This window comes from Thalassophryne amazonica, chromosome 2 (assembly GCF_902500255.1).
Source record: "Thalassophryne amazonica chromosome 2, fThaAma1.1, whole genome shotgun sequence".
Classification (NCBI taxonomy): domain Eukaryota; kingdom Metazoa; phylum Chordata; class Actinopteri; order Batrachoidiformes; family Batrachoididae; genus Thalassophryne; species Thalassophryne amazonica.
Window position 1 is genome coordinate 78823902 of NC_047104.1, and position 22977 is coordinate 78846878.

Genomic DNA, 22977 nt, shown 5'->3' on the forward strand with positions numbered 1-22977 from the left:
AAAAACTATTTGAAATGTGGACTCATCAGACCACAGCACACCTTTCTAAGTTGCGTCTGTCCATTTCAGGAGCTTTGGCCCAGAGAAGGTGGAGGCATTTCTGGATGTTGTTGATGTATGGCTTTCGCTTTGCATGGTAGAGTTTTAACTTGCACTTGTAGTATTGATGAACTGTGTTAACTGACAGTGGTTTTCTGGAGTCTTCCTGAGCCCACGCAGTAAGATACTTTACACAATGATGTCGGTTTTTAATTCAGTGCCACCTGAGGGATCGAAAGTCACGGGCACTCAATGTTGGTTTTCGGCCTTGCCGCTTACATATATAAAGTTCTACAGATTCTCTGAATCTTCTGATTATATTAGGACTGTAGATGATGGAATCCCTAAATTCCTTGCTATTGAACGTTGAGAAACATTGTTCTTAAGCTGCGGGACTATTTTTGTTCACGCAGTTGTTCACAAAGTGGTGATCTCGCTCCATCTTCGCTTGTGAACGGCTGAGACTTTTGGGGATGCTCCTTTTATCCACAATGATGACACTCACAATTAGTGTCCTCAGTTCCCAACCACTTATTGAGTGTAGTTAGAAGGAAAGGTGATGTAACACAGTGGTAAACATACCATTTGAAAATGAGCAAATATTTGCACAAAAACAATAAAATTTATCAGTTTGATCATTAAATATCTTATCTTTGTGGTGTATTCAATTGAATACAGGTTGAAGAGGATTTGCAAATCATTGTATTCTGTTTGTGGTGTATTTAGTTGAATATAGGTTGAAGAGGATTTGCACATCATTGTATTATGTTTTTATTTACACTTCACTCAACGTCCCAACTTCTTTGGAATTGGGGTTGTACAACTCATCACTTAAAAAGCCTGAATTGTTGTTCTGTTTTTTGATGTCCCAAAAAATTTCAAGCAGTATTTGGTGTCATGATGTTTGACACCATTGTGTAACAGTTTTCACAGTGCATCAAAGTTTTAGTGTTCTGGTCTTTTCAGTACACAGTCTTAATACAGGGTTGTGAGACTTGGACTTTCACCAGTGACCCAAGGTCAGGATTGGTTGTCTGGCACTTGATTTTTTTTTTTTTTTCTGGACAAGTCAAGTACCATTGGGGTGACTTTGTGCCAAGTGAGTGATTACTTGTGGAGACTCAAATGAGGCCTAGTACATGCACTGTGAAGGAAAGTCAGCTACATCTTTATGCCTGTGCGGCATACTTTCCTGAGCATGAGCTACCATGAATTAACGTTGAGAACTTCAGAAACTGGAAACAGTCAAGGCACCATGCATGTGTCACTTGGTTATGGCAAATCGTTGACCCTCAAATACTTTGAGGAAGTCAGTGTGAACTGGAGGTGTGCTTGAATGGCAGCCAATGAAGGTCCAGGGTAGTTCCATATGTTGTGGATGCAGTACCCTCGTATGTTCCCAGATATGTCCTGACCTTTCAAAATTAAAATTAAGTGTCTCACTGCATAGTGTATTGCTCGACTCCACCACACCTATTTTATTTTTCTGCTCCCACACTTTTCTTTAGATGTCTGCTTACATATGCATTTGTGTACCGCTGAGAGCGTGTGTGTGTGTGTGTGTGTGTGTGTCTGTGTGTGTGTGTGGTTCTGCTTCCATGCCAAGTAGTATTCCCTGATAACAGGATTACCATCTTAAGCCTATTCACGGTAAGTCAGCCAGTTGGATGGATAAAGCACTGTATCGTCGACTCTCCTGGCATTACATCAAGTAAAGTGGAGGAAAAATTGTAGAAGGCAGGCCTATCAAGCTCTTAGTGAGATACTGGGTGGGAATAAAAAGGATTCAAACTCTGTAATACCCCAAGAGCACCGGCACACAGTGGGAAAGTCTTGCAAGCCAAGCATTGCTCACAGCGATGTCCCAAGAAAGGGTTTAATCATTTTTCACAGTGGTATTTTGCTCAGTGCTTTGTGCTTAATTTGATGGAAATTGCACTGAATGTTAACAGCTGCAACTAAATTATGTCAGCAAGTGTAGAATTAACCACTAGCCACAATAATAGACCTAGATATTTTACAAAACCCTTATTTGCAATTTGAAAGGAACATATTTCAAATTGAGCTTCAAAACCATTGTCATTCACATGAAAGCAATTCAGGAGCAGATTAGAGACTTCTGTCTGGTTCATTTCTGTAGGTTACATTGTGCAAAATCCATTTTTTTTCTATGTGTTATTACAGTGTGTAAAACATGTCATAAAACACAAAAATACATATGTGGATTTCTGAGGAAACATGGTAAATGAACTGCATTTATATAGCGCTTTTCCATCCATATCAGAAGCTCAAGCACTTTACAGTAATGCCTCACATTCACCCATTCACACAGCGGTGTCTGATTGCTGCCATGTGAGGTACTCACTACGCACAGAGAGCAACTTGGGGATTAAGGACCTTGCCCAAGGAAACTTAGTGATTTTCCAGCCAGACAGGGGTTTTAACTGAGAATCTTCTGGTGCCAGGTCCACTGCTTAACCACAAGACCAGGTGTGTGCAACCCGTGGCTCCAGAGCCGCATGTGGCTCTTTAACCCCTCTGCAGTGGCTCCCTATACCTTAAATGCTCCGTGTCCGTGAATGGTTTTTTTTTTCCCTCCTTTTGCGGCAGGGTCTTTTAAGTTAAAAATTTCAGAGGATTTCAGACTGAGTGACGCTGTGATGTAACTGTAGCACCTTTGCAGACAACCAGTCAGAGGGAGTATCTTCACAAAGGTGAGAAATTCTGCTGAGTGAGGGTGAGTACATCAGTGCATCTGAGCCAGCGAGTGCGGAGTGGAAACGAAGGATTTTAGCCTGATAATGGAGCAACATGTTAGGGCCCCTTCATACATAATACGAATAAGTACGAGGTCTATTAGAAAAGTATCCGACCTTATTATTTTTTTCAAAAACCATATGGATTTGAATCACGTGTGATTGCGTCAGCCAAGCTTGAACCTTCGTGCACATGCGTGAGTTTTTTTCACGCCTGTCGTTTGCGTCATTCGCCTGTGAGCAGGCTTTGAGTGAGGAGTGGTCCACCCCTCTTGTTGTTTTTTTCATTGTTTAGGAATGGCTCAGAGACTGCCGCTTTGCTTGATCAAAATTTTTTCAGAAACTGTGAGGGACATCAAAGTGGACACCATTCGAGAAATTCAGATGGTTTTTGGTGAAACGTTTATGGGCTTCAAAGAGATTACGGAGTGTTACTGTCGCTTTAAGGACGGCCCAGAGCGACTGGTGGTGCGCCGCGCTCCAAAGCCGCCATCGACAGGCTGAGCGACCATTTCATTTCTAAACAGATGGCTGTATGGATCCGTGACCATCGTGTGCAATTTCTCTGGTTATCACAAGAGCTGGACATCAACGATTTTCCGGCAGATTTCACTTTTAACAAGAGATTTTGTCATGGAAAGCCGAGCGGAGGCTTTGCGCGTCATGATGGATTCGCTACTGGAACGAGACAAAACCACCTCCGTTTTGGTCTCACAGGACGGCTTTGAGATGGCGTTCAGACAGCTGTCGGTGGTTTTTCCATCGAGTGATTATCCGAGAAATTGTGGATGTGCCTGGACATGCCAGAACATGTCCTGTGAGGCTTCATCAGGGCATTGCTTTACGCCATGTGGCACCGCCGCGACACGTGAAGCCTCCACTCCTCTTTCCATGACAAAAACTCCTGTAACAGTGGAATGTGCCGTTCATTTCCACACTGGACGCTGTGTTTTATCTGGGATGTCATCTGGCTAGCACAGGAATTGTGAAAAGACGTGGACATCAGCACTTTTTCGGCACCTTGAGACAGACGTGCGGAGGAATTCTGCGTGTCGCGGCGGTGCCGCATGGCGCAAAGCAACGCCGTGATGAAGCCTCACAGGACATGTTCTGGCATGTCCAGGCACATCCACAATAATAACTCGATGGAAAAACCACCGACAGCTGTCTGAACGCCATCTCAAAGCCGTCCTGTGAGACCAAAACGGAGGTGGTTTTGTCTCGTTCCAGTAGCGAATCCATCGTGACGCACGAAGCCTCCGCTCGGCTATCCATGACAAAATCTCTTGTTAAAAGTGAAATCTGCCGTTGTTATTTCAGCAAGACAATGCCAAGCCACATTCCGCACGTGTTACAATAGCGTGGCTTCGTAGTAAGAGAGTGCGGGTACCAGACTGGCCTGCCTGCAGTCCAGACCTGTTGCCCATTGAAAATATGTGGCACATTATGAAGCACAAATGCAACAATGGAGACCCCAGACTGTTGAACAACTGAAGTTGTACATCAAGCAAGAATGGGAAAGAATTCCATCTACAAAGCTTCAACAATTAATGTCCTCAGTTCCCAAGCTCTTATTGAGTGTTGTTATAAGGAAAGGTGATGTAACACAGTGGTAAACATACCACTGTCCCAGCTTTTTTGAAACGTGTTATAGGCATCCATTTCAAAATGAGCAAATATTTGCACAAAAACAATCAAGTTTATCAGTTTGGGAATTTGGGAAGGGAGTGCCCAGATGGCACCGTTGTGTCTGGCTGCTCGTTTGCTGTTCTCCAGTCTGTTATTTTATTGTTTTTAATTTATGCTGTTTTTGAATCAGAAGCACTGCAGGTGTATGATTGCCAAAAGCTGCTGGATCTCCAGCCCCTGGTTCGTGGTGCGGTGTGGTTATCGGCGGGTGGACAGAACTTTCCGCCCCCATTTTTATCGGAGATGCCGACTTTTCTGTGCGGTGCTCCTATGCTTCTTTTCGGCCGAAAGCGCAGTCGTCGCCGCGGGAGACGAAGTGGCCGACTGGTGAAGCTGAAGCTCTGTTTGGCTTGCAGTTTGGCATCTGGATGAGCTATGCACAGAATTCTGGCAGGATCTGTGTTGCCCTGGCACCTTGTGGATCCGGTTAAAGCCTGTGTGGTGCCACTAGCCGGCTCTGTGGATGGTCGGCCTGGCCGTCCACGTCTTTGCCGGATTGATGTGCGGCAGTGGCGCTCTTGGAACCTGGGCTTGCTTCACCGGGTTCCAAACAGTCAGACTGTCATCCCCACTGATGTCCTTACCCTGGGTCCCCTGAGCATCAGATCACTGTCCTCGAAATCATTGTTCATAAATGATTTAATCATGGATCATCATTTAGATATGATTGGCTTATGTGAAACCTGGCTCAAACCCACAACTCTCCTTCCTCTGAATGAGGCCTGTCCACCGGCGTACACATTTAGTCACATGTCTCGTGGTGTGAAGCAAGGTGGAGGTGTTGCTTTTATTTACAAATCTAGGTTTTCTTTATTCGCTGTTAGGGGTCACAAATATAATTCCTTTGAGCATCTGACTCTCCGTTATGCCCATGATGCTAAGTACTGTCAGGGTCATAAAACTGGAGGAGCTCAGCTATGTTATTTTGTCACTGTTTATAGGCCCCCTGGCCCATATTCTGATTTCTTGGATGAATTTGGTGCATTCATCTCTAGTTTGTCAACTAGTGCAGATAACATTTTGATTATTGGTGACTTTAACATTCATATAAATAAGCCCTCTGATCCCCTTAGCAAATCATTTATGCAAATTGTGGATGCATTAGGATTCCAGCAATGCATTCAGGACCCAACACACATTAGTGGAAATACCCTGGATCTGGTTCTTGCATGTGGGTTTGCTGTCACAAATATTGACATCTTGCCTCTCGCATCTATAGTCTCTGACCATTCACTTATCAGGTTTACATTTACGCTGCCACATTTAGTGGAACAATAACCTTGTCTACTACTGCGGCGTCTTATTAAACCCTCAACTATGACTGAACTTGAGGCTAGATTACCTATTTTAGCTTTGTATCAGTAGACAGCCTTGCGGATAGTCTAAATGTAGCGTTTAAAGCTACACTTGATAAGATTGAGCCTCCTCTTTTAAGACTACGCCCTCCCAAGGCACAGTCACCTTAGTTCAATGGTTACTTGGGTGACCTCAGGCAGAAGGCTAGAGGTTTGGAACGGAAATGGCGTTGTTCCAAATTAGAGGTGTTCCGCCTTGTGTGGCGGGATGCTATTTTAGATTATAAGCATGCACTACTGGCCACAAGTGGGCCTATTACTCTGATTTGATCAGTAAAAACAAACATAACTCAAAGTTTTGTTTGACATGGTCGCATTTCTTATTCATGGGCAGCCACCTGTTAGTCATTCTCCCTTTTCAGCACAGGGTGTCTTGGATTATTTTGAGAAGAAAATAGAAGATATTAGGCTGAGCATATCTCAGCACGCCTCGGCCCAACCATTAAAACCTGCTATGGAGGTGGGCGCTACCATTGAGGTGTTACCTCGATTGAAAGAGTTTAATAGTATTTCATTAGGCGTGCTGATGAAACTTATGGCGTCTACAAAAAGCACAACCTGTTTATTTGATCCCATACCAACAAAATTGTATAAGGACCTGTGGCCCACCCTTGGGCCGACTGTGCTGGAAATTATTAATCTGTCATTAAACTCTGGATCTGTTTCCAAATGTTTTAAATCTGCAGTGATTAAACCATTACTTAAGAAATCTAATCTTGACCCTAGTGTATTGAAAAATTACTGGCCGATAACAAATCTGTTATTCTGTTCCAAAATTTTAGAAAATGTGGTTTCACGGCAGCTTGTTGACCACCTCAATGAGAATGATCTTTTTGAGCCACTGTATTCTGCTTTTAGGAAACATCACTCCACAGAGACAGTGCTCACTAAAGTTGTGAATGATCTTCTGCGAGCAATGGACTCAGACACCACTACAGTTTTGGTGTTGTTAGATCTCAGTGCTGCGTTTGATACCATGGATCATCATATTTTGCTCAATAGGTTGGAGAATGTTTTTGGGATTACTGGAAGTGCCCTTGCCTGGTCATATCTGTCCAGTCGTTCTCAATGTGTCTTGTATAATGGCACTACCTCTGACCTTGGTGACATGAGATTTGGGGTTCCACAGGGATCTGCTTTTCTCCCTGCATGTGTCACCCCTCGGGCATATACTACGAAGTTGTGGGATTGCCTTTCATTGTTACGCTGATGATACTCAGTTGTACATGCCGATAACTGCGGGAAATCTCATTCCCATAAAATCCCTGGAGGACTGTCTTCTATCAGTGAGAAGTTGGATGTCTAGTTCCTACTTCCTTTTTTCTTTCAATTCATGATATAGAGATTCATTTTCACTGTGAATTTAAAGGGCATAATTTTCAAAATTTTGACATAAAAAGATGAATTTATGTTTGTTTTATGATGTCCTAACCAGGCTTGGGGAGTAACGGAATACATGTAACAGCGTTACATAATTAGGATACAAAAAAAGGTATCTGTATTCCGCTACAGTTACAGAAAAAAGACGTATTCAGATTACAGGTATATTTAGTAAAAATGGGGATTAGTTCGCAGGATTACAATTTTAATGCATTTTATGATATTATCTGTATATAATTTTGTTTTTCTTTGAAACGAAAACGTCCCTTCATGGACAGCGACATGACGTCTCCTAACCGGGCAAAATATTGATGAAGTACCCAGATGTTAATGCATTTTCAATGGAGGTCCGCGACTGAACACACTCAGAAAAATGCTCACAAAATACGTGTTAAAATGCCATTTTGACCTGGATATCGAGCCAGTAAAAATAAATGACATTAAATTATGTCAGGAAAGTATTAAATTTACTTTGACACACACATTCTCAAATATTAGTGTTGAAAGTTACACGGATCTGCGCTGTTCAAGCTACTGAGCTGAGGCGTCCTGCTGCAGCTGCTCCTAAAACCACTACAATACATTTATATATATATATTATATTTTTACACAATTATCCTTTAGTGACAGAGTTTCATTCATGAAGTCAGTGGTGTGGGTACACATCTCTATGTGTGGATGTGACTGTGAGCGGCACAGCGCGGGTCATTATAATCTCATTATTTTAAGGTGCAAATGAATGAAGTCTTGTTGAACAATTTTAACTAGACATTGGTCTAGCAGTGGAAAATATCAACTAGACAAAAGGGAAGAGTTAATGGTCCGTGTCATCGGGCGACACAGGTACGGCAGGAAACATACACCTGTTTATCATCCAAATATCACGGACAAAGTGACAAGAAGAACCAAAACCACTTACTTATGGAAGAAAATATTGTCTCCCTTGTTCCTCCGTTTGTGGCTTTGCCAACATGCGCAGCTTTCCGGCATATTCCACCTGTTTCTTGAACTTCTATGCACACAAATCACTAACTTGCCCAGAATTAAAATGGCGACCACACCTCCTTACTGACAGTATTTACTTAATGGTTTTCATTATGCTGTTGTTCTGATTTTGAAAGTTCAATAAGTGGACTGATGCGTTAAACATGGTGTGAATGCTATGTGAAAGACTAAAGTAAGATAATTTTTCGTTTACTGAACTAGTAGCAGACTATTTTGTTTTGTATATTGTTCTGCAAGCCACTTTTAATTACAAATTCATCCGCACACCGCCTGAGTTTTCATTATCCTTCATTTGTTTGGCATTTTTTGTTGAAAATTTAACAGGTGAACAATGGGTATGTTTAAAACAGTATTGTGGCGTTCTTAATTCATAATGTGAAGTAAAACAGAGCATGCCATGTAAAAGAAACAGTTTTATTTTTGCTTAATAAACTGTACTATGTGGTCAAGACTATTTCTATTTAGTTTCTTTTGTCTGTATTAGCATATTTGATATTGGAGTAATCCAGAAGTAATTGAAAGTAATCAAATTACATTACTTTAATATTATGGTACTTGGGTTACGTTACTGACTACATTTTTCAACAGGTAACTAGTAACTGTATCGGAATACATTTTTAAAGTAACCCTCCCAACCCTGGCGATACATGACGATACTGACGATACGATGTGATACGATTCACCCCTTTTCCCGATTCAGTGCGATTTTATATGTATTTGATGGCAATTCAATTCCCCACAATGCGATATATATATGCAATTTGGTGCGATACAATGCGATTCAACATGATGCATAGAAATTATACCAAAGATTTAAATAGTAAATATGAAGCTGAAATTCAGTATGGTACTATGGTATTCTTCTCCTCCTGATTCTACTAGAGGCAGAGGATTTGTTTTTCTCCTTATAAGCAGCAAATTTACCAGATTCAACATTAAGGAACAGGAATCAGTTCTCTCATATTTGGGACCTGTTTGATCACACTGCCAGAACTTAAACAGTACAGTAAACAGTAAGACAACGTCACTCTCAATGAGTGACTTAAAGTGAGTCACTCACTGACAGAGTACTGCCTTGGCAAAACTAATTAGAGATATTTTCTCACCAGTTTTGCTGGAGCTCGGTTTACAATCTGCTTCAGAGGAATCCAAGTGGAGCAACAGTGGCCGTATGGTTTAGCAGCACAGCATCTGCTTTTCAAACACCCCGCGTTTTATCAAGTTTTCCATCTTTTTATAAAAAGCAAGTTTCTCCAAACGCCTGATTTAAATGTTTTATGTGCATCAAACATCTTGTGCTTTCTGGCTTCCGTCCATGTTCAAAACACAACACGAAGCAGTGATGATGCGTTAAATGTACCTCGGAATGAAATCTATGCAAGCATGCAGCGAGCGATGCATCACAATTTTGCCCATCAATTGAATCGATGCACACTGAAAGAATAGATACACTCACATTGTGCATGTTTGTATCTAGTAGATACTGATTCGTATCGATTAATCTCCACATCCCTTGTGTGTGTGTGTGTGTGTGTGTGTGTGTGTTAGAAGAATTAGCACAGTCAATTAGCTCATTTAAATTGTCGTAGCTAAATACTGCCCCCACTATTGTGTGCGTGGGCAGGGTTCGCAATGTGCAGCGGTACAAAACGTATGGAACCAAATTTACACGGTAAATGCAACGCAACATAAAAGGGACGAATAATCCATGTCACGTGACATACAAAGCACAAATCAAATGACAAGGATCCACTCAGCCATTTTATAAATATGTATATATTGAGATAGAGCGAGAGAGAAAATGAGAAATGTATATTTGGTGTGACGTGTGTTTGTCCTATATCAGAACACGTCAACCTAGGTTAACTGTAAAGTATCCCCAGGGATCAGCAGTGCAGGTGAAATGCATTTTGGCTGCTTGGTTGTGGGATTTGTGGAGGGAGGGGAGAGTGGGGGTGACCACCCACTGCTCATAAACACAGATGAAATTCCACCCTTTATAACCTATAGGTCTCTTTTGAGCAGTTTCTCCTTAAATTACATAACAAGTGTGGAGCTATTGGTATATTCCCGGCACAAATGCAACATTGTGAGTTTAAAGGGCATCATTTTAAAGAAAGGTTTAGGTACAGAAGTCAGATTTTTCTTTTTCTTTTTAATGTAACATCATTCCATCATTCAGATATGCAATAGCTTAAGCATTCACAAACTTTCAAGTGCCTGGATAGTTGCCACCCAGGAACTGGGTTGGCTCTGTGATGTTGGGATGTGTATGCTCTCAGACTTGACTTGACTTGACTATATGACATTTTGGCTATGTGGGGCATTTCTCTGTGCATGATCTAGCATGCTTTTTGAGGAACCCAACAGTTAGAGAAGGCCAGGCGGCTGCCCATGTTTCATCTTGCCAATGCCGGTGGATTGTTACTTTCAAGAGATGGAAACAGACTGGTTTTCTGCCTGAGTGGTTGCCATCCAGGATCCGAGGCAGTTCTGTAATGTGGTGGATGCATTGTAGCCTTGATTTGAACAGCTATGCTGTCTGCTTTTTAATTTTTTTTAACAGCCATCGCACAGAAAGATACATAAAATACATTTGCTTGCCTCTTTTTCAGATCAGATGCTTCATATTGTGGTTTTGGCAATAAAGCATGCACAATGCAGTGGTTTGAAATAAATTTGTGCAGAAGGCAATTACTCTAAGTGTACCCACTAATGGGATTCTTATGATACCAACAGGCTGTGGTCAGACAACACAAACACAAAGTGGTGCCTAACGTCTTCCGAAAAGGATGAGGCTCTTCTTCTCTTGCACTTTTCCCATTTGTGTTCTCCTACTGAAATATCTGTGCCTGAGACAGAGATCTTCCCATCTGAATACAGAAACTGTGAACAAAACCTGCTGCTTTTAATGTTGCCCTGGATCCCAGGAGGACCCCAAAGCCTTCTCTTCATATTACACATCTAACCAAATGTAAGAGCTATTATTACAGAAAACCACTAACTCACAAACGCTTCTTCATTTCCCAGCATGTCTGCGTCTGCTTGGGGGAAGCGATCTGGGTGAACGTTTGTGTATTTTTTATCCGCCGATGCATGTGCATTTAAACCAAAGCTGTGATGACAGATGAGTGTTTGGTTTTGCTACTTGTGACAAAAAAAATAATAATGGAGGGGACGAGCTGGCACAAAGAGAGGGAGTAAAAGGGAGGAAAGAAGACAGAAATGGATATCCAGACAGATCGTTGTGATGTGGTGGGAAAAGAAAGAGTAGTGTGGTCTATTGAAAGAAGAGAGATAAAGGTAGGAGAAAGAATGTGATGGTTTTAAGCCATTGGTGTCACAGACAAATAAAGGCTCCTCTGCTGCCAGCCTGTCATCTGCATTGCACACAGTATTCCTTTTATTCGCAATATCTCCTCTATCTATTTTGCTTCATCTCCCTCCCTGGTGTAGTGACTCTGAGTGTGATGCTCCTTTTCTCTCCATTACACAGCTGCCAGACAAATCATACTTTATATATCCTTCTTTCTCCTTTCTTACATTCTCTGAACAACTTCATGTCATGCACGTTGTCACTCACACATTACCAGCCACATTTCTCACCAACTTGTATAATTTGACACTCACACTTCAACTCTGCATCCTTTAAAATCTTTCCTTACACCTTTCATGCCAAGATATAATTATGGAACAGTGATTTCAAGAGCATTGTTGGATGCTCATATGCAGCATCTGCACAATTTGACTTTGTGTCATCTTTTGAGGATAATACAGTACCTGCGTTTCAAGTGGTTGTCGTTTTGGCAACATTGAGTTAAAGACTAATGGGAAAGCCTGTGAATCCTTGATGTTTATCATAGAAGATATGATGTGAGTCTCTAGTAGGGCTGTCATGATCACAAAACCCACGGTTCAGATGGGATATTGTTTTTAAACCATGGATTGGATCAGCAAAAAGGAAAAAAAGAAAAAAAAATACAACAGTGCTTTCCTGTTTTAAAAATAACAATGAGTCACAAACCTGATCATTTCTTGAGCAATTTTAAAGCTCAAAACTACTCTAAAAAGTCACTGTGTTTCTGTTAAACGTGTTAACATTTCAAATAATTGTCCTGATAACATTAAAATACTTGGTACCTTAATTGGCTTTAAAGGACATGTCTCACATTTTTTTAACATCCCCGTTAGTAAGACAACACAAAAGTACTCATGATTGTAAGTGTCTTTGCACATGTGTTAATAATTCGTGATCTCTGTTGTATTTTATTCCTCTCAGTCTGAGTGTTAGCAGGTGCATTTCTGGAAAACGTTTCACTCTCAGCATTTATCAGTTTGTGACGCACTTATAAGCAAAACAGAAACATCCCAATGACTGATAGACAGAGGGAAATGAACCTGCTCCATCTAAAAACAAAGCTTCTGAGCTGCTGTTCAAAAGTGATGGCTTGGATTGACAGAGAGGAGACGACACACTTCACCCTAAAACTCTTAACTTTTTCAGTGATGGATTTTGGAGTCAGTTTGTTTGTCTTACAATGTTTGGAAAGAGGTGTCATTTGATTTAAACTGTGTTTCATTTTGAAGTTATTCATTCCGACTGGACTGTATCGTTCTAACTAACAGCGTTTGGTGCTGTTTGAACAGAATGGAGGACAGTTCTCATTTCAACAAGGCAGGAGTCCCAGTTAGTAATGTTAAACTGCACAAAAGTGATTGACATATTCAGGGATGAAAGTGGTGAAAAACACAAAAAGCTGAAACCTAGACTTACCCCCCAACACCAACCACACGAAAATGTATGAATTCTAAATGTATGAATTCTAGAAGCTCTGAAATTTAATCTGGGGCTATTCCATACAATAAACTGCAGTGAGTGCAGCATCCATTTTGGTGAGAAAAAAAAAAAAAAAAAACTTTCCTTATTCAAATTCATTCCAGTTGTATTCTGCTCTCTACTAGGATGCAGCAGTTTTCTAGCTTGGCAGATAGTTCTGGAGGAAATCGCTGAAGAAATTAACAAATTGAAAATATGCTTTGAACGAAACAAATTGTCATTAAACTTAAATAAGACAGGGATGAAGTGGAGGTGTAGGAGTCACTAGGTGTTCACAGGAAACAGTTATTTATTTCTATATTTATTCATTTATTTTAATTGTTAGTTGGTTTTATCTTTTCTGTTGTGTTTTGTTTTATCAGGTTCTTTTTGTCTCTTTCTCTAAAACTGTATTGTAGCATTATTAGTTATTAATACTATTACTGTTTCTGTGTAGGCTCTCAGTTGTCCAGGTGGTTTCCATAGTAGAGAAGCTTGAATCTTCGACTGGACTGGGTTGCTCGACGTGAGGACGTTTTGCTTCAAATCACAGAAGCTTCCTCAGCTAAAATTCTTGCTCTGGTAGTCTGACTTCTGTCTTGACTCTTGTAGAGAAGAATAAACGAGAAGCCAACAAAAGCTGGAGTTTTTAACCTAGGTTAAAAACTTAAATTAAGTTAAAAGCTTAAATATTACTCACAGACATATGCTCTTTAGGGTTTTAGTGGGTAAAATGAAGATAAACTGAAATAAAACAAAGAACCAACGCAGCAGCAGATTGAAGCACCGCTTCATTGAATCAAGGTTCAAAGCAAGGCCGCGCTGCAGAAACAGTTGATTACGGACCTGCTGCAGGGTCTGTAATCAATGTAGAGAAATGATCATTTTCCTGAGAAACACCCCCAAAACAATGGCCACTCTGAAGGACAGATAAGGGAATCGTTAAGCAAAAAGGCTATTGATGTTGATGGATCAAATCATTTTGTAATGATACCCGAAAAGAACCGGTTCCCGATACCCATCCCTAGTGGTGACACGCTGTTTGTGTGTATGCTGGTTACTGAAGCTGTGTACATGGAAGCAGGGACATCTGACACTGTTTTTAACAGACTAACTGGACACAGAGATGGATTTGTACACTGAAAAAAAATCAGAATACATTATTTCCAGGAGTTCATGGACATTGTTTTACCTGTCACGCTCGACAGAGAGGTAGAGCTGCAGCTGGCGATCTCACGCAAGCACATTCCTGGACTGCCAACACCACAGTGGTGGTGAAGAAAGCCCAGCAGCGACTACACTTCCTGAGGGTGCTCAGGAGAAACAATCTGGAGGAGAAGCTGCTGGTGTTGTTCTACAGAGCCACCGAGAGCATCCTGACGTAATGCATCACAGTGTGGTATGGGGGGTGCTCAGCAGCAGACAGGAGAGCGCTGCAGAGGGTGATCAAAACGGTCCAGGGGATCACTGGTTGCCTTCAGCCCAGCCTGGAAGTCATTGCCAGCTCTCGCTGCCTCAGCAGAGCTGCCAACATCTGCAAAGACACATCCCACCCCAGCAACCACCTGTTTCACCTACTACCCTCCGGCCGATGGTATAGGTTAATCAAAACTAGGACAAACAGACTCAGGGACAGCTTTTTCCCCAGAGCAATTACTGCTCTGAACAAAAACAAATCACTCTAATCCGCACCTTTCAATTTTCTTGTGCCATATCTGTAAACCATGGGCAATATTCCCATGCAATATGATTCCACAGTTGTATATAATTCTCATTTTACATTTTACTTGGTCCACATTTCATTTCATTTTATTTTATTTTATTTTACCTTATGTTTATATTAGTTGTACATATTCTCTGAATAATTTACTGTTTAATTTCACTATCTTTGATTTGGCTAAAAATTACTTGCACCACAGAAAGCACCTTTTGGAGTTGCACTCAAATCTCGTTGTAATGCAAATTACAATGACAATAAAGGTGATTCTAATTCTGATTCTTTGATCGTGTTAAATTTACATTTGGAAATTAATCCACAACACGACGATGAGACTGGCATGTCCCCATTTTGTGTTTTGTGGCTATATACGAGGTCTATTAGAAAAGGCGTTGCTTTGCGCCATGCGGCACTGCCGTGACGCGCGAAGCCTCCACTCCTCTTTCCATGACAAAAACTCCTGTAACAGTGGAATGTGCCATTCATTTCCAAACTGGATGCTGTGTTTTATCCGGGATGTCATCTGGCTAGCACAGGAATTGTGAAAAGACGTGGACATCAGCACTTTTTAGGCACATTGAGACAGATGTGCGGACGAATTCCGCACATCGCGGCGGTGCCGCATGGTGCAAAGCAACGCCGTGATGAAGCCTCACGGGACATGTTCTGGCATGTCCAGGCACATCCACAATTTCTCGGATAATCACTCGATGGAAAAACCACCGACAGCTGTCCGAACGCCATCTCAAAGCCGTCCTGTGAGACCAAAACGGAGGTGGTTTTGTCTCGCTCCAGTAGCGAATCCATCGTGACGCGCGAAGCCTCCGCTCGGCTTTCCATGAAAAAAATCTCTTGTTAAAAGTGAAATCTGCTGGAAAATGGTTGATGTCCAGCTCTTGTGATAACCAGAGAAATGGAACACGATGGTCACGGATCCAGATAGCCATCCGTTTAGAAATGAAATGGTCGTTCAGCCTGTCGATGGCGGCTTCGGAGTGCGGCGCACCCCACAGCCGCTGGGGGCCATCCTTAAAGTGACAGTAACACTCCTTATTCTCTACCAAGCCCGTAACATTTTCACCGAAAGCCAGATAAATTTTTCTAATGGTTTCCAGCTGCCAGTCTCTAACAGTTTCTGAAAAATTCTGATGGAAAAAAAGCCCAAATCATTCCGCCATTTCCTGGCAATGAAACAACGATGAGGGGGCTGGACCACTCCTCACTCAAAGCCTGCTCACAGGCGAATGACGCAACTGACAGGCGTGGAAAAACTCACGCATGCGCACGAGGGTTCAAGCTTGTCTGACGCAATCACATGTGATTCAAATCCATATGGTTTTTGAAAAAAATAATAAGGTCGGATACTTTTCTAATAGACCTCGTTTTTTTTTTTTTTTTTTTTTTTTTTTTGACAGTTATGTGTACACCAATAGTGCCTCAGTTTGACAAAAGAAACATGTCATGAATATGCCAACCCAATCTCATGGCATTTCATGATGGCATCATTAATAGTACAGAAATGGTTTGTGACAATCATGACAATCGCCACATTTTCATGACGGGAGCATGAAGTATGAAAGTACGAAATGTGGAGTGACGCGGGAGGTGTCTGTGGGGGTTATATTTCAGGTTGGGTGAAGGGAGAGGGTTAGGTTAGGGTTAGGAGAAGCAGTAGGGTTAGAAGTAGTAAAATAAAAAATAATCGCATCATGAAAATATGACTCATTTCGTGACTGGAGCACTAAACAAAAGTCACTTGGTTAAAGCAACAGAGAGGAAAGATTAAATGTACTGTATCTTACTCACTCGTGCAGTCTCCACCGGGACCTAGCACGGATCCTCCATTCGATACATTCCTTCAGCCAAGCTGCCAATTCAATGGTGTCTTCCAACCCTGTGTTGCTCCAGGATGTCTATATTTTCTCCTCTGAGCTACACATGACTGGCGGCTATGAATTAATGCCCAAAGAATGATGCCACTGGCAACCAGCTCTGAGTGGTGGTAGCAGTGACCAACCACTTGCATCCTCCTGGATGCCACCTTGTACTCAAGATTAGGCTGTGAAGACACACAACGTGACTTCAACGTGTTGTTCATCTTATTCAGGCCTCTCCAGGCAAGTGTTTTCCTGATCTTGATATCAGCATCTGTTGATGCCATCCGTTACTTCAGGTACATGAAATCATCAACCTCCCTGCATGAACTGCATCAAAGTGCATCAACTGTGATGTTTTCAATGGGTTGTGCTCTGAGATGTTATATGACATTACCTCAGTCTTCATAGAGAAAGAGCCCTACCTTTGTAGATTATGTTTCTACCCTCTGCAGAAGTTGCTGTGCTTTCCGCATCTGGTTACACAGGAGACAGGCATAATCAGTGAAGTCCAAATCTTTAGAGTATGACTCCTCTGGATATCCTTGGTGTGACTGTGCACCTAAGCACCCCCCCAACCCCATTCAATTTGTCGATTGCCGTAGTGCATAATCATGAACAATGATGAACAGAAATCATGCAAATGTGTCTCCCTGGAGCAACCCAGCCAAGATGTCAAATTCTGTGTCTCTACATCTGGTGGTATCATGTTTGCTCTTGTGTTAGAATACATATATCCATATAACACTAAGCATATTAGGTGGAATCTGATAATTGTTCAGCATGGATGTTGGTGAGGTAAAAATCATCTGTAAGACATAAGATCAAATCTCAGAATTGACTATGACTACTATTGACTACTATGTGCTGTACGTCAACCCACAACATAGAACCGCCCTGAGTCATTGATGGCCACCATACAGACAGACATCCAGTCGATCCCCACTAGGGATGGGAACTCATAAGATTTTATTGATATAGATACCATTATCAATTCTTGGTGTACCTGTGTCTTAACATGAAAAATGACACTTTGTCCACAACATGTCCATAGCTAATGAGGTGATTTCATTCAACCATTTGCACCCTGCATTCTTTTTGCTGGGATGTGTAAATAGCCATGTGTGGATGGACCACGCTCCAAATACACTTGCATGTTTTATTTCAGACCATGATTGACAGGCTCTCAAGATAGGGCTCTTGGAATTATTGAACAAACTGAAAAGAACAACTGTATTTGGTGCCACACGATACCTGTTGCAATAAACAACAACACCTGATTGGCCCACCAACCTCTAAATTAAATCCTCTCAAAGTCTACTGTTAAATTACAGAGAAAGACTTCAAGATTTAAAGCCCTCCCAGATGTTATGTAATTGAGAAGCAAGGTATCTTTTGCTTTCGCTAGATTTATCTTACATCATGTGACCAAAAGCTGCCATGGTTAGGTCTGTTTTTGTGTGGGGAAAAGCTATCTGCAGGTATTCATAAATTGTTCTTTTTGTTGAGAAATAGCGATTATATAATATGCAAATAATGAATGATTTTAAGGGCAACGGTAAGAATACTTGCATGACTTGAAAGATGAAACATACAACAGAATGAAGTGAAGCAACGTATGTAGAAGCACACGTACTGCCTTCTTCAGTCCAGCCAAAAATCGTGACAGGAACTAATACAGTTCTTCATCTGACAGCATGTCCACAGCCGCTAAAGATGTCCCCGTGAATAGGCTGCTGGATTTGTGCTGCATTTACACATAGGCAGGACATGTTACAAATGTCATATTAGTGTCAATCTTGGCACATTCCTGACATTCTTAACATGACTTAATGCATCTGAATAGGTTTTAATAGTGCGTGTTGGTGCATGATATTCGTGATTTTCATGGAGCATGTTTTTGGCTGTCAAAAAATCTTCCACGAATGTCATGCACCACCCTCATTTCACCTCATGTCGTGCAGGTCTCAACTGAGCATGCTGATCCATGTTGATTAGTGGTGATCCTGAATAGAGTGTGACAGCGTTCTTCTCTGACGTGTGCACAATTAAACCCTGCTGCACCACATTCAGTTTTGTTGCTGCAGTATTGTAAAAGTTTTGTTCCAATGCTCCTCAGCACGCTCCTGCAGGTGTTCCACCTGCTGCTGCTGCGCCTGATGTTTGGGAAAATGCGCGAGACGAGAATTGCATGAAGCCACATATCTGGCTCTCTCCATCTCCTCCTCCTCTCTGCACCACTCCATTGCAGAGAGCCCAACTCAGCATGCAATCACAAAGTTCTTCTGCTGTATATTTTGAGGAGCAAACTGGAGCGATCTGAATTGTTCAGCAGTTGATGGATGAATATGGGTGTGTGGAGACAATTTACCTCATACACAATGTGACAGAATGTAACGATGCGCTGTTACACGCAATAGTGCGGAACAGCATGCAACAGCGCGGAACATAATTCTTGACCATGTGTAATGGTTCCTGATCATTTGCCAGCAACATGTGCCATTAATCGTAACATGTGGTAACAGGTTGCAGCAGTTCCTGAGGACACCTGATGCCTCTGCATCAAATCATCGCATTCGTGATCAGCAGCCAAGAATGTATACTTCGTGGCATTCGTGATTTGCCGTTGTTATGTGTAAACGCAGCTTTAGTTTGCTCTCATGGAAGCATTTTTACAAAATCAAATGCAGTCCTTCAACAGAGTGAAACATATGCGACCAAAAAATGCATGGTTCTGGAGGTGATTGAAAGGTTTTGAGCCTGACTCATAAAAAGCAGGACGTGGTTCTCCAGGATAAGACCTTCTATGAGAACAGTATTCAGGCACTGCAGCAATGCCAGAAAAAGTGTGTAGACTTACATTTGGATTATGTTGAAAGATAATGCATTACATTAATTCAGTTGTGATTTCTTCTTGGTTGGACTCGAAAGGTTACATTCACCCCTTGTACATGACATCACTCAGTCAAATGACAAGGATTTATTTAGGTGTCAGAGACGAGTGATTATTGCAGATCAGGTTGGTCAGTGGGATTGCATAGACCTGATTTTGAGTCGCCATTACACCATGTCTGTTCTCGGACAATACACTTGATCTACACTGTCCCACCACACCTTTCTGTAAATAGGTATTGGTGTTCTGTCGAGATGAGCTGCCCCGTCGAGTTGATATCCTCGTAGCACAAATTGACGGTTATGTGTGCCAGTTGAGCTCCCCATCAAGCTGAGCTCTCCGTCATCTAATGGCAATATTCTGCTTTAAAGACAGCGTGTACATGCAAGGCTTGACTTTTATAAATTGAAAAGACACTTATTACTGTATTTGTACGTAAATACAAAACTTATGTGGGTTTTCTTCGGTAGTAGAGCTCATCTCAGCAGGACAGGTGACCCTGGCCTGCTGAGATGAGCTCCACCGCGCAACTGCGCATGCGCACCTCACCCATCGAGTTGAGCTCAGCCACCAAAGAAAAGTAGAAAACCCAAGGGACCCTTCACACATACAGTGAGGAAAATAAGTATTTGAACACCCTGCAGTTTTGCAAGTTCTCCCACTTAGAAATCATGGAGGGGTCTGAAATTTTCATCTTAGGTGCATGTCCACTGTGAGAGACATAATCTAAAAAAAAAAAAAAAAAAATCCGGAAATCACAATATATGATTTTTTTAATAATTTATTTGTATGTTACTGCTGCAAATAAGTATTTGAACACCTACCAACCAGCAAGAATTCTGACCCACACAGATGTGTTATTTTTTCTTTAAGAAGCCCTCTTATTCTGCACTCTTTACCTGTATTAATTGCACCTGTTTGAACTTATATATAAAAGACACCTGTTCACACACTCAATCACACTCCAACCTGTCCACCATAGCCAAGACCAAAGAGCTGTCTAAGGACACCAGGGACAAAACTGTAGACCTGCACAAGGCTGGGATGGACTACAGGAGAACAGGCAAGCAGCTTGGTAGAAGACAACAACTGTTATGATTATTTTTTAGAAAGTGGAAGAAACACAAGATGACTGTCAATCTCCTTCGGTCTGGGATTCCATGCAAGATCTCACTTTGTGGGGTAAGGATGATTCTGAGAAAGCTCAGAACTAAACAGGAGGACCTGGTCAATGACCTGAAGAGAGCTGGGACCACAGTCACAAAGATTACATTAGTAACACATGATGCTGTCATGGTTTAAAATCCTGCAGGGCAGCAAGGTCCCCCTGCTCAAGCCAGCACATGTCCAGGCCCGTTTGAAGTTCACCAGTGACCAATCTGGATGATCTAGAGGAGGCATGGGAGAAGGTCATGTGGTCAGATGAGATGAGAATAGAGCTTTTTGGAATCAACTCCACTTAACGTGTTTAGAGGATGAGAACAACCCCAAGAAAACCATCCCAACCGTGAAGCATGGGGGTGGAAACATCATACTCTGGGGCTGCTCTTCTGCAAAGGGGACAGGACAACTGCACTGTATTGAAGGGAGGGTGGATGGGGTCATGTATTGCGAGATTTTGGCAAACAACCTCCTTCCCTCAGTAAGAGCATTGAAGATGGGTCATGGCTGGGTCTTCCAGCATGACAATGACCCCAAACACACAGCCAGGGCAACTAAGGAGAGGCTCCGTAAGAAGCATTTCAAGATCCTGGAGTGACCTGGCCAGTGTCCAGACCTGAACTCATTAGAAAATCTTTGGAGGGAGCTGAAACTCCAAATCTGAAAGATCTAGAGAAGATCTGTATGGAGGAGTGGACCAAAATCCTTGCTGCCTCTGTAATTGCAAACAAAGGCTACTGTACCAAATATTAACATTGATTTTCACAGGTGTTCAAATACTTATTTGCAGCAGTAACATACAAATAAATTATTAAAAAATCACACATTGTGATTTCTGGATTTTTTTATTTTTTTTTAGATTATGTCGCTCACAGTGGACATGCACCTAAGATTTCAGACCCCTCCATGATTTCTAAGTGGGAGAACTTGCAAAATCACAGGGTGTTCAAAAACGTAATTTCCTCATTGTAGTTTGAATTTGGTCGATTTGCGCATAAAGTGAGCATGAAGCAGGAATTGTGTGCAAAACGTGTAAAATTGTAACTGCCTTGTACACCTGTTGCTAGATCTATTTGCGCACACCAGCGGCTGAAAGACAGAGTGCGCTGTGCGAACCCATTGATCACTCTCGCGGCAGGTGTTGGCTAGATTCCAGGTGACACACATGAACATCTGGCACTGCTCATTTGGCACTTAGAAAAAGTGTGGCCATTTGCACTATTAACACGACAACAGTCAACAGACAATCATTGTCGTGCTGACAGTGAAATTTGTGCCCCATGAGTATGGCTTTGGTGTGTGCGCAAAACTGATCTGGACATCCCAGCTGAACACCACGTACTGTGTTTGGATGGACATGGACTAACAACTGCCCACTGTGATGCACGTGTGTCTGCTTGCTCTCATCATGTGGACATAAAAAAAAAAAACATATACCACTTGGCGACGAGCTGCAGTGAGCGTGCGCACACTGCAGCCCATTGACAGGCTGCTCCCAGGTTGAAACGGACTGTCAGATCATAACACACAGTGGGCAATCTGACTGTCATGTCACCCACGTGAGCTCTGTTCCACGTGACACAGTGTAAGTCCTGTGGGCACCGGCAGGACACACATGCGGGCTGGCTGGACACGCGCCAGCAGATGTGGACATGATCAGAGCACACTGCTTCTCATTCATATCATTTCATGACTGTATGTCAGTGACCCTGGGTCATCTACAGAGGAACAGACAGATCATATTTGTATTGCCCACTTGATAAATGCGGTGCTTTTATATAGTGCGTGTTTTTTTTTTTAAATACATCCATGTCCTTTCTGATATCAGGCAGTTTCCTGCAGCTTTCACAGGACAGCAACGGTAGCTCAGTGGTCAAGTTTCTGACTGGAAATCAGAGCTTTTGGAAGGCGCGGGTTCGATTCCCATTGGTGGCATGTCATTTTTATTTTTTGTTTTCACCCACATCGTGCAGCTGCTATGAAAAGCTGCTGTGAAAAGCTGCTGTGCTCCCACGTGCATGAACCATCACACCAGCATCGTGCACACCTGCCCATTGGCTCGATGTTTTGTGGTGTCACTCTGTAAAGACAAAAAAAAAAGTAAAGACTTGCATGTACACGCTGTCTTTAAAGCAAAATATTGTTGTTAGATGATGGAGAGTTGTGCGGCAAAGAGAAGCAGATAAACTCGATGGGGGGAGGTGTTAAAGTCTGGGGTAGAGAGAATTGCGCATGCGTGCGCAGTTGCACGATAGATATCCTCTCGATGGCTAGATCATCTCCTCCGGACAC

The 22977-nt window shown here is 42.1% G+C and overlaps 1 protein-coding gene and 1 long non-coding RNA gene across 2 annotated transcripts in view; both read left to right on the forward strand.

Annotated features, from left to right (window-relative positions):
- LOC117526335 (MAM domain-containing glycosylphosphatidylinositol anchor protein 1) overlaps positions 1–22977 on the forward strand; it is a 1010161-nt gene that overhangs the window by 400106 nt on the left and 587078 nt on the right. The gene's annotated exons all lie outside the window — the stretch shown is intronic.
- On the forward strand, positions 1183–16911 carry LOC117526354. Its single transcript, XR_004565267.1, has 3 exons — positions 1183–1195; positions 2885–2890; positions 16825–16911. It is a non-coding gene; the product is annotated as an uncharacterized LOC117526354 (long non-coding RNA).